Below are 10,756 nucleotides of genomic sequence, written 5' to 3' on the forward strand. Positions count from 1 at the left end.
TGTCATGAACATTTGCCCTATGTTTTCTTCCGAAAGTTTGAATTTTAGATCTTACATTTAGGTCTTTGATACATTTTGAATTAAATTTCTGTACAGGCTATAAAATTAGGATCCAATTTTATTCTTTTGCATACATCTATTAGATGTGCACTTTTTTTTAGCTTATCTTCCATGGAGTTTGTTAAGCTTCTTAAATATTTATATATACACATATATATAAAATCATATTTGGGAAGTTTCATTTTTGTTATTGTAATTTTCAACTCCAGACTTTCAATTTGGTTCTTCTTTCTATAATTTCTATCTCTTTACTGCTATTCTGTATTTTGTGAGACATCGTCTCATGATTTCTTTTCATCCTTACACATTGCTGTCTTTAGTTCTTCGAATATATTTAAAATAATTGATTTAAAATCTGTCCAGTTAAGGCCAATGTGGACTTCCTCAGGGACAGTTTACTGATGATTTTTTTCCCTGTGTGTATGCTGTATTTTCTTATTTTTTTAATATCTCATAGTTTTGATTAAAAATTGAAATTTTAAATACCATAACATGTTGAATGTGGAACTCAGATCATCCCCCTAGGAGTTTTTTGTGTTGTCGTTGGTGGTAGTGGTGGTAGGTATTTGTTTAGTAACTTTTCTGAACTAATTCCAGAAAGTCAGTATTCTTTGTCAAATGTGGTCGCTGAAGTCTCCGCTCAGTTAGCAAGTGGTCAGCTAATAATTGGGTAGGGATTTCCTTAAATGCTTTGAAACTACACATTTCCCAGTCTGCGGAGGGCCTCTGTGTGCAAGTTTGGGCGTGCTTTCAGACTCAGGCAGGTAGTTTACAACTTTGCCTTTGTTTTTTGTTGCAGCATGCGCCAGGCCTCCAGGCCAGCCAGTGGTGACAGATCACCCCGCTCTGTTCTGCCCTTTGGAGGCTGTTGGGCTGCTGGTTTGTAAGGCTACCATGATTATAAGCTTTTTGCTTTCAAGACCACTTAAGAGTTGGAGGGAAAGGATGGGAATATGTTAAAATGCCGCAAAACTCCCTGTTCTTACTGAGAGTCAGCTATGCTTCTTGAGTAAACCCTCTTTGGATTTTTGCAAACCTTTGATTAATTTCCAGAGTTCTTAAAAAGTTGATTTGGATGACTTTGCCAGTCAGTAGTCTCCCTGTATTTATAGGGGGGTAGATTTTTGGAAGACTTTACTCTGTCATTCCCACACACACCCACATATTTTAAACAGGGTTAATGGTCCCTTATTAAATCATTTAGTGTTCTTTCTTGATCTTCAGATAATGAATATGTGAGGATCCTGCTCAATATTTCCCAAGGTGTGCAACATAGGCTTGACTGCATCACTTCAAGGGTTCCTCCCTCATTTATAGGAGCAGTTGCAATTTCCTAGATCTGGTCCTCCTCCCAAATGGACTCTAAGTCAATGGCTTGGAGATTTTTGATTTGGGAGAATCATATCCACATTGATTGGACTGGTAGATATTTTACACAACATAATTTGAATTGCTTTTTGTAATAAATACTAACTCTATTTACACTCTGGGTAAAGGACAAACACTCTGAGCATGACTTTGGAGGATTTTCATGAGATGAGTTCAAGCATTTGACAGCTCTTTTTATTGATCTTATTTAAATTAAAAGTGGTTTTAACTCCTTTCCAGTTGAAATTACCATAAATCATAAATAGATATTCTCTTTCTTTGTAACTCAAGGGGTTTAGGGGGGAGGAAATCATGGCTAATTACATAGTCAGGAGTTTAAACTCAAATTTTTAAATACAAAATGTCTGTCCATTTTATGCATATTATCTAAATAATTAGAATTTCATTAAATGAAGCAAAAAGCACCAGACACATTTCCATCTGCTATCTCTACTCAGGCGCTGAATTTAAAATGCTAATTTCCACTGGCTGTTCTTAAAAAAATGTACATTGAACACATTATTTAAGAAAATTTCAATGAATGCTGAAAAAAGAGAGGAAGTGAAGATTTTGTGCATTTAAATGTGTTTTCAATCTGGCTTTCAAAAGAGCTCTTTATTTACAAATAAAATACATCATTGCTTATCTTGTAAACACATGTCCAAAGTGGATGAAAAGCTTCCTGGAAAATCGCTGTTGCTAATGTTAAAACACACTCATCAAAGTTCATAAAGTACTTTGTGATACTCTGGCTACAGCTATAGAAAATGACTTTCTATACTGTGAACACTGCAGAGAAAAATTTGTTTTAACAGAACTTCAAAGAAACAGCAATTTACTAGATTTTGGATTCAATTTATGTCTCCACTCTTAAGATACGTCTAAGAACCCTATGGCCATTGTAAATATTGAAAGATTACCATCTACTAAGTTTATTAAATATTCTGCTTATACAACTCAACAGCAGAAGGATAAACAATCTGATTAAAAAAGAAGCAGAAGATCCGATTAGACATTTTTCCAAGGAAAACATAACAGATAAACAGCATGTACATGGAAGAGCACTCACAGTCACTAATCACCAAGGAAATGCAAGTCAAAACCAGTATGAGCTATCACCTCACACCCCTTAGAGTGCCTGTTATCCAACAGACGAGAGGGGACAAATGCTGGTGAGGATACGGAGAAAAGGGGACATCTGTGCACTGTTAGTAGGAAGATAAGTTGTGCAGCCACTATGGAAAACAGTACGGAGTTTCTGTAAAAAATTAAAACTAGAACTACCATATGATCCAGATATTCCACTTCTGTGTGTTTATTCAAAGGAAGCAAAAACACTAACTCAAAAAGATATGTGCACCCCCATGTTTGTTGACGCATTATTTATAATAGCCAACACACAGAAGCAACCTACATCTATTGATGAAGTTATGAATAAGGAAAAGGTGTATATATATATATACACAAACACACACACATATACATCCAATGGAATATTATTCAGCTATTAAAATGAAGGCCATTCTGTCATTTGGGACAAAATGAATGGACACTGAGGACATTACGCTAAGTGAAACAAGTCATACAGAGAAAGACAAATACTAACAAACTGCATGAGCTCACTTACATGTAGAATCTGCAAAAAAATGAACTCATAGATACAGAGAATAATTGGTAGTTACCAGAGGTGGTGGAGGGTAGGGGTGGTGAAGTGGGGAAAAAGGTACAAAGTTCCAGTTTTAAAATAGACTTAAAAATATAAAAATACTCTCTGAAGAAAATGGATCTTGAAAGTTCTCATCACAAGAAAGAAACCTGTAACTGTGTGCATGATGGATGCTATCTGGGTGAATTGCAGTGGTTATTTTGCAGCCTAAATGTACACTGAATGTTTATGTTTACACCTGAAACTGATGTAAGGTTATATGTCAATTATATCTCAATTTAAAAAAGTAAAGACCATAACATTTTTAAAAGGTTAAAAATATTCTACTGTTTCAATGAGATGCTTTTTTTTTCATTGTTCATGAACATTTTACAGAAAAACAATGTTAGAGCCTTAACTATGTAATAACAAAGTCCTTGTAGACGTTCTAGAAATAGACCCACTTATGCAGATGCCACAGTGAAATCAAGAGTAAACTGAATTCCACTCCTTATACAAAAAATGTGCTTGAAATTCCACGTATAAGTAACTGTTAGAGTAAAAGGAACAAGGAAGTGATAAGGAGAGCTTGCAGACATCAGTCCAGCAGGGTAGTGTCGCACTGAAGTGTCCCAAGCCCTGGATCCTGCCCTTTCCTGGTGTGCTACGTTGGGAAAGCTGCTTCCGCCCTCTTTGTATAGAGCTTTCCCATCTGTGAAAGGACAGGGACATCCACATTTCAGCGTGCTAAGCAACATATGTGCTCAAAACATAACAGCACATACATACAAGTTTGTTATGGCATCAAAAACTGAATTAGTTGGGATGCTATAAAGTGAATGTGAAATCGCGGCTTTGTAGGTCCAATAGGAAATCAGAAGTTTTCTGCAGGAGAGATGAGTAGAAAATTCAAGAAATGAGTCTTCTGAAAGCAGTGTGAGGAATGATTGGTTTCTTCACCTCCAGGCAAGCACACCCTTCAGATGATCTGTGCTGCATCTGATGAGTTTGCATTTCAATTCTATTGGCCTCACACTCCACCTGCAAAGGGGTGCCCTGAGGATACTGGCCCTGAAGGCCAGATGTGCTGCATGAAGTAGCCCCCAGCCCAGAGCAGAGCACGATACACAGTGTCCTGCCCCCACGTGCTGACCCTCAGCATCCAGAGAAAGGTTTGTGGGGAGATCCCATAAGCTGATGTACACATCATCTACAAATGGAGGAATCTTTGGCATCAAGAAAGAACAATATGATATCATGGTGACGAAACCTGGTTCAGCTAGAATTCCTGCTCTTCCATTAACTAGCTATATGATTTTGGCTGAGACTCAGTTTCCTCACAAATCAAATGAATAGCTGCAATCAATCCAAAAGAATTATTACGAGTCTTCAATGACATTATGTATAGAAATTACTCAGTACAGTGACAGGCACAAAATAAACACCCACTGTATATTGATATAGTAATAAACTATTATTGGTAAAGATTATTACATGCACCAAGATTGTTAATGATATACACGCAGGAAATACCCTGATCTAAAATACACCGTAAACATTTTGTAAAATATTTGGAAAGGGTGGCCAATTATTTGTCTGCTGTAAATTGTCTCATGCTGGAAGTTTTCTGGCTTTAACCCATGAGTACTCACAAACTCTTATATAAAGCATGTCAGGTTCAAAGCTTTTGGAGTGGAAATTTCTAAGCCATGTACAAAAAGTAACATTTAGGAACAGCTTGAAATTTGAACCCCAATATCACTTTTTTTTAAAAAAAACTGAACATAATCATGACTTATTACAACTGGGGAGACATAAAAAGCACAGTCACAGTCCTGTTTCAAAGAAGCCACTATGGTGACAAGTGAGACTAGGAAACTAAGTGGCTGGAAACTAGTTTGAAGAGCTCAAGTCTTTAGTGGGTAATAGAATAAGTTCTTTTCAGACTATTATCCCAGAGTTGATTTTATCGTCAGAGCCTGTGCTTAACGCAGAAAAACTTACATTGAACAGTGATGCTAATAGATTCCCAGTAAATAGGAATTGAAATTAATCACTTTTTTAAAGACAATTGAAGAGACAAAATTTAGTAAGGATTGACCAGGGATCTTATTTGACAGATATATTTGGAATAATACAGTTTTTAGACGTGTGTAGAGTGGGATATGTAATTTACTTCTGCCTCAGATTTTCCACTTGTGAAATGAGGATGGGGTTGCCAGATAAAATCTAGGCTGCCCAGTTAAATTTGAATGTTGGATAAGCAATAAATAATTTTTATTCATATATTCCATTTGGTATTTGGGACATACTTATAATAAATTTATTACCACCCTGATGTGAATATAAAAGACTTTTTTTTTTACGAATTGAGATTTGCTATCATTTCCCATGTACAAATATTTGGCCGTTCACACTCCAAAAGTCATAATCACTCCATGCAATTGGTTTTTAAATCTGAATCTGTGCTGTTTGAACATTATTGTCTTACATGCATGGCAATATGATGTTTATCTTTTTTATAGCTCTTACTTGCCAAATTAATCTTTTAGAAATTGATTGTTTCTAGTAGGTATCTAGTCGCCAATCAGGTTGTTTGGTCATAAGAGAAAAATAGAAAAACGACATCTGACTTTGCATGAATGTGTCAAAATGATTGTCTCTTTCCAGGTACTGAGAGATGAAGTACAACTGTCTTAATTCAATATGTAGTTCATTTATTTTCTAATGAGAAAAACAGAAAAGGCTAATATTTTGAAGTATTAGTCTATACATATATCACATCCTGTCTCCAATTCTTTTTTTTTAACCCTGCTCATAATTCCTGTTTCATTTAAATCCAAGAGACATGAGGCCTTGGTTTTATCCAAGGAAATCTTATTAAGTAGAACTATTACCACCATCAAATTCTTATGTTTGGGCCACATTCAAGTCTAAGTACAATTTAAAGAACACATGACCCAAATCTGTCACCAACGCCCAGGCTAGAAAAAGACACGTTAAGCTAAACAAAGAGAAAGAAAGCTTGGAAGGGCATCAAGAGAGCTGCAGCCAGTCCCCTCCCTTAGGAGGAGAACCAGAGCCCTGGAGAGTTCTGGGGATTAGGGATGGAAGAGTGTACCTCTTCCTGTCTGGCTGCCTTGAGAACTGGCAAGCTTCCCAGAGTTCTCCAGCCCCCATGGCATTGATGGGTGGAACAGAGATGGCAGTGCAGAAATCTCAGAGAGGTGGCTGGGGATACACAGCCCAAGTCACATCCTCATGATGTTGTTGAAGGGGTCTAAACGGTCACTCATGTCATCTCACTGAGGCAGAGTGTTGCTGACATGACATAAGAACCAGCTGAGTGGCAATGGTCTTTCCTAGTGGATAAAGGCCATATACCAAAGACCAAATGACGAAGTGTTTCTGCAGGTATTGTCACAAAGTAGTTCAAACCAATGATCAGATGCAACCCCTGAGGACAAGATGCTCTGTAATCCTCCAAACCTCCAATGTAATCCTCTTCCAATGAGAAAAGATGGAGAAATAGCGTGTATTGCTCAAATTTTCTTTCCAATACAAAAGAAAGCACTGAAGTGGCTGTTTCTATCCTAAAAGAAGTGAGAGTTTAAGATGGAGAGGAAATCTATTTATCTCAAACAGAGAAAGTTGCATTTATCAATCATCCCTCCTCCAAAGTCCCCATGGGGTATGGGACTTGAAGATTTATATCTGCCACTGGTAATTACAAAACCAGTCTAAACACTGCTAATCTTAAACATGTGCTTAATAAATTGATGAGACGGTTTGAACAAACATGATTAGATATCTCAAAATGGTTATACAGATGTTAAGAGGAGCATTGATTGAGTGCCTACTATGTGCCAGGCATCTTACTGTGTCCTTTATAGATGTATTTAGTTTGCCCTTGGCCACTAATCTTAAGAGATTTGCTATTCTACCAATATTAAACCTGAGGCTCAAGGAGAGACTGAGTAATTTGTCCACCTCATACAGCCTGTAAGTGGCAGGGTTGGGTTTGAATGAGAGCCATTTACTTCAAAGTAGAAATTCTTTGGAATATCAGAACACAGACTCTCTCTGCTAAACATCATTTGTTATCAGTCCTTGCTCAGCTTAACCTTGGATAGCCTGGCTGAAGTTTACAGGGATCTTCTAACTCTCTTTCATCTTTATTTCAAGAATCCAAAGGCCTTGGCCAATGCCAAGTTCCTGCGGACAGAGTTTCTGCCTTCTTCAGCAGCTTTGGAACTAGGGTGATTCTGGCATCAATTTTTCAGCTCCCTACTGCACACTGAACATGGAGAATGTAGAAAAAAATGTGTTTTATTCACTCCTGATGAAAGGAGAGAGATCTGCTGGCTTTTTGACAAAAGCCCTGGGTTAGTAAAAACATCACTAGGAGAATGCCTCAGAATATGTCACCTCAACTCTTGAACACACATGTTTCTCTCATAAAAAGCAGAGATATTGAAAGTGCATTTGAAATTGGACGTAAGGGCTGGCTATGGAGTCCTTCCAAAGTCAAGTTCAGGAGAGACTCTTGTTATCTTTAAATTGAGTCCTGACCGAATGGTGTTTTTTCTGGTTTCACTCATATTTCCTATGTCTTATCTCTGAATCTTGGGCCATTGCTCTAGAAACTTTTAGAAAAAGTCTAATGGTTTCCAACATATGTTAAATTATTTTTATTAATTGTGCATGCTGAAGCTTTTTTTTTTTTTTTTACATGATTTTATGAACATCATTGGACACTTTGAAGGGAATGTCTCTGGCACTTTACCTCTATCATTTTTTCTGGAAGTTTCTCAGCAATTAATTTGTAATCTAAGTTGCCTATTTTTCTGCAAGTGGATTTCCTTAATTAACCTTTGAGAACAGACATTTAAAAAAAAAAGAGAGAGACTGCCTGGAGAACACTACTTCAGACTCACTGCTTAGAAAAATAAAAATCTCTCCCAGAATTGAAGGAAGAGAATCTCAGGGGCTGTTATTTCAATGTTAAGCATGGTTTGACAAAACAGATTAAGCTGCTCATATTCAAGTAACTCTTCTCTGGGTACTGAGGCTGAGGAATGGATTGGTTTAAATATCTTGATGAAATTGTCACAAAATATAAATTTTATTGTGGAGCAAATCACTTGTCATGAATTGAAAATATAATGCAATCAATATTTTACTTATGGCCTTTAAGACATACTTTTAATTAATCTATTTTGATACAATATGATCATTGATCCAAGAAAACTCCAGCATTTTCTTTTAATCTGGGATGAAATCAATGAATTTTTCACCTTAAGAAAATGAGAATGTGAGGTCTTTGTAGTCTAACAACATTCCAGTCTCCATATGTGGGGAAAGGACTCTGCCAGCACCTTAAAAATGTCTGGTTTTGTCAGCTCAGAGGCTCAATGATAATGTCTTTAAGTCCAAGAAATGTGTTTTTTTTCTTGGCTCTGTTTCTCACGGCTGGAACCGCATTCATGAAGTCCATTTATGATGGCTAACCCATTCTTCTAGAAAGGTTTCAACTTTTCCCCTGAGCAGAATAATTGAAAACATCACTAACGCTTCCTTTGTTCATATTCATAGGAGTATTTTGAGAATTCTTTGGGGAATTATAAGATTTTATACAAAATAACACAGTGTGCTGAAAAAAAATCCTAAAATGTTTTCTTTTTTAATAATACAAAGTTAAAACTAGGATAAGTATTTCTGTAGTAAACATGTTACAGTGTAAACAATTTCATTTTAACCTCATCTTAACAACAGCCTGGACATTCTGACTTATTAAGAAAAGAGAATTAGTGTTGATAAATTAATGGTCTTTATATTTCACTTAAAATCACACTCTGACTTTTTCAGAAGCTTAGAGGAAAAAAAATTAGAATATGTAAGAAAGGTTTCTCTAAGAAACAATTTATCTTAAGTCCAGGATGGAAACACAAGGAGAGTTTTGACATTTTGGATCAGGTCCAAGAACTGGAAGTGTGAAACCACATGAAAATGCAAAGAACATTTTAAAGAAAAGGTTACTATAGTCTTTTGCAGTAATCCTAAAGATATATTTCCTATTATGGCAGATTCAGATAGAATTACTTGGGGGAAAATGTTCTCATTCTACTGAAACTTGCTTTCTTTTCCTCATCAATTAGATAACATATTAGGCATTAGTGATAGAAAGACATTTGAAAGCAATGCCATTTTAACATAATCCTGATTAATGTCTATTAAGTTCTGTAGGCTGAATTAGGAAAAACTCCATATTAAGGGGGAAATATAGCTGTGTGTCTATAGCACAGGAAGAAATGTGCTCAAAACAAAAACCCAGGGATGCTAACATGATATCACCCAAGTACCTTCCAAATCACAAAGAGCATTTAACAATTGTAGTCTGTAGTTTTAACAGTGCATTCATGGTGCATTGATCTACAGACAATTAGAAACTCATAGGCAGCCTATATTAAAACATTATTAAAATGGTATCTTCTGTTATCAGGACAGTCATTATATTCTACTACAATTTCAAAAGTTGGTTTATAAACATAAATACACATCAAGCCAGTATGTGGACTTTCTTATTGTAGAATCAGAAACCGTGAATTGAGGAAATCATTAGGAGAACACAAGTTAATAGGGAGTCTAAGGAATTAGATGTTTGGTTTCTGGTACATCTGAGGGTCCTTAGGTTTTTTTTTAACCAGGTGTTAACATCTCCAAGATGTGCCAAAATAGTTCATTGAGGTCTAAGGTGGCGTGGCTAACTCTCTGGTGATCACTGGGGCAGTGAGCTCTTGATGGAATGTCTGTCATGGTGGAGCCACAGGCAAAGCATAAGCCATTTTGGAGACACAAATGCTGACTCCAGCGTACACTTTCCACACTAAGTTTCCTTGACCTATACCTACAGCAGACAGAGATTATTAGGGATTTAGTGAACAGTCAGGGCAGACCTAATCTTTTAGTGGTATCCTTCCTCAGAGGCTCACAACTTCAAAATTTAAAAAATGGTAACTGTTGGGATAAAAAAAAAAGTTTCTCTTTTATACCTGTAATTGATTCTCACAAATACATATTGTTTACATTTAAATCTTAAAAAATTATACTCCCTTCAATTTCTTGGGTTACACTTCTACATAAGGGTATACATTTCAGCTGTTATTGCCTTAAAAAGAAGGCATCTCATGGTCACCTGGCAGGGGAGCCACCATGATTACGAAGGAGGTTTTCCCAGGGTGAGGCTTATCCGTTGCACTCCCGATGTGCTGACCCCTGTGACGTCCCCAAATGTGGGAAACTCAGCTGCATAATTTGTGGTACTGGGGGACTACATTCATGCTCTCCCCTGAAAAAAGAGGAAAGAAGGCATCTTTTCATCAGGACAGCAAGCCAAGTGATCAAATCCAATTAACCCAAGTTAATTATTAAAATACAACAATTTTATTAAAACTAATTGAAAATCTTTCAGTTTGATTGTGTGTGTGTGTGTGTGTGTTTGTGTGTGTGTGTCTGTGTGTGTGTGTGTGTGTCTGTGTGTGTGTGTGTGTGTGGGGAGCTACTACTATCTCAAGGACCAAAGAAGTACTTAATATTTTAACTATGTGAACATCTTTATAAAGAACAAATCCTTGCCCACAAAGAATTTAATCTGGACGACTGCCTTGGTCAACTTGGGCTGCC

At 36.6% G+C, this 10,756-nt stretch overlaps 1 non-coding gene across 1 annotated transcript; it reads left to right on the forward strand.

Moving 5' to 3' along the window:
- The first annotated feature begins 10,260 nt into the window (after nt 1-10,260).
- Nucleotides 10,261-10,424, forward strand: LOC123618195 (U1 spliceosomal RNA). The gene has a single exon (XR_012502889.1). It is a non-coding gene; the product is annotated as a U1 spliceosomal RNA (small nuclear RNA).
- Nucleotides 10,425-10,756: the final 332 nt, after the last annotated feature.

The sequence above is a fragment of the Camelus bactrianus genome, chromosome 27 (assembly GCF_048773025.1).
Source record: "Camelus bactrianus isolate YW-2024 breed Bactrian camel chromosome 27, ASM4877302v1, whole genome shotgun sequence".
In the NCBI taxonomy this organism is placed as follows: domain Eukaryota; kingdom Metazoa; phylum Chordata; class Mammalia; order Artiodactyla; family Camelidae; genus Camelus; species Camelus bactrianus.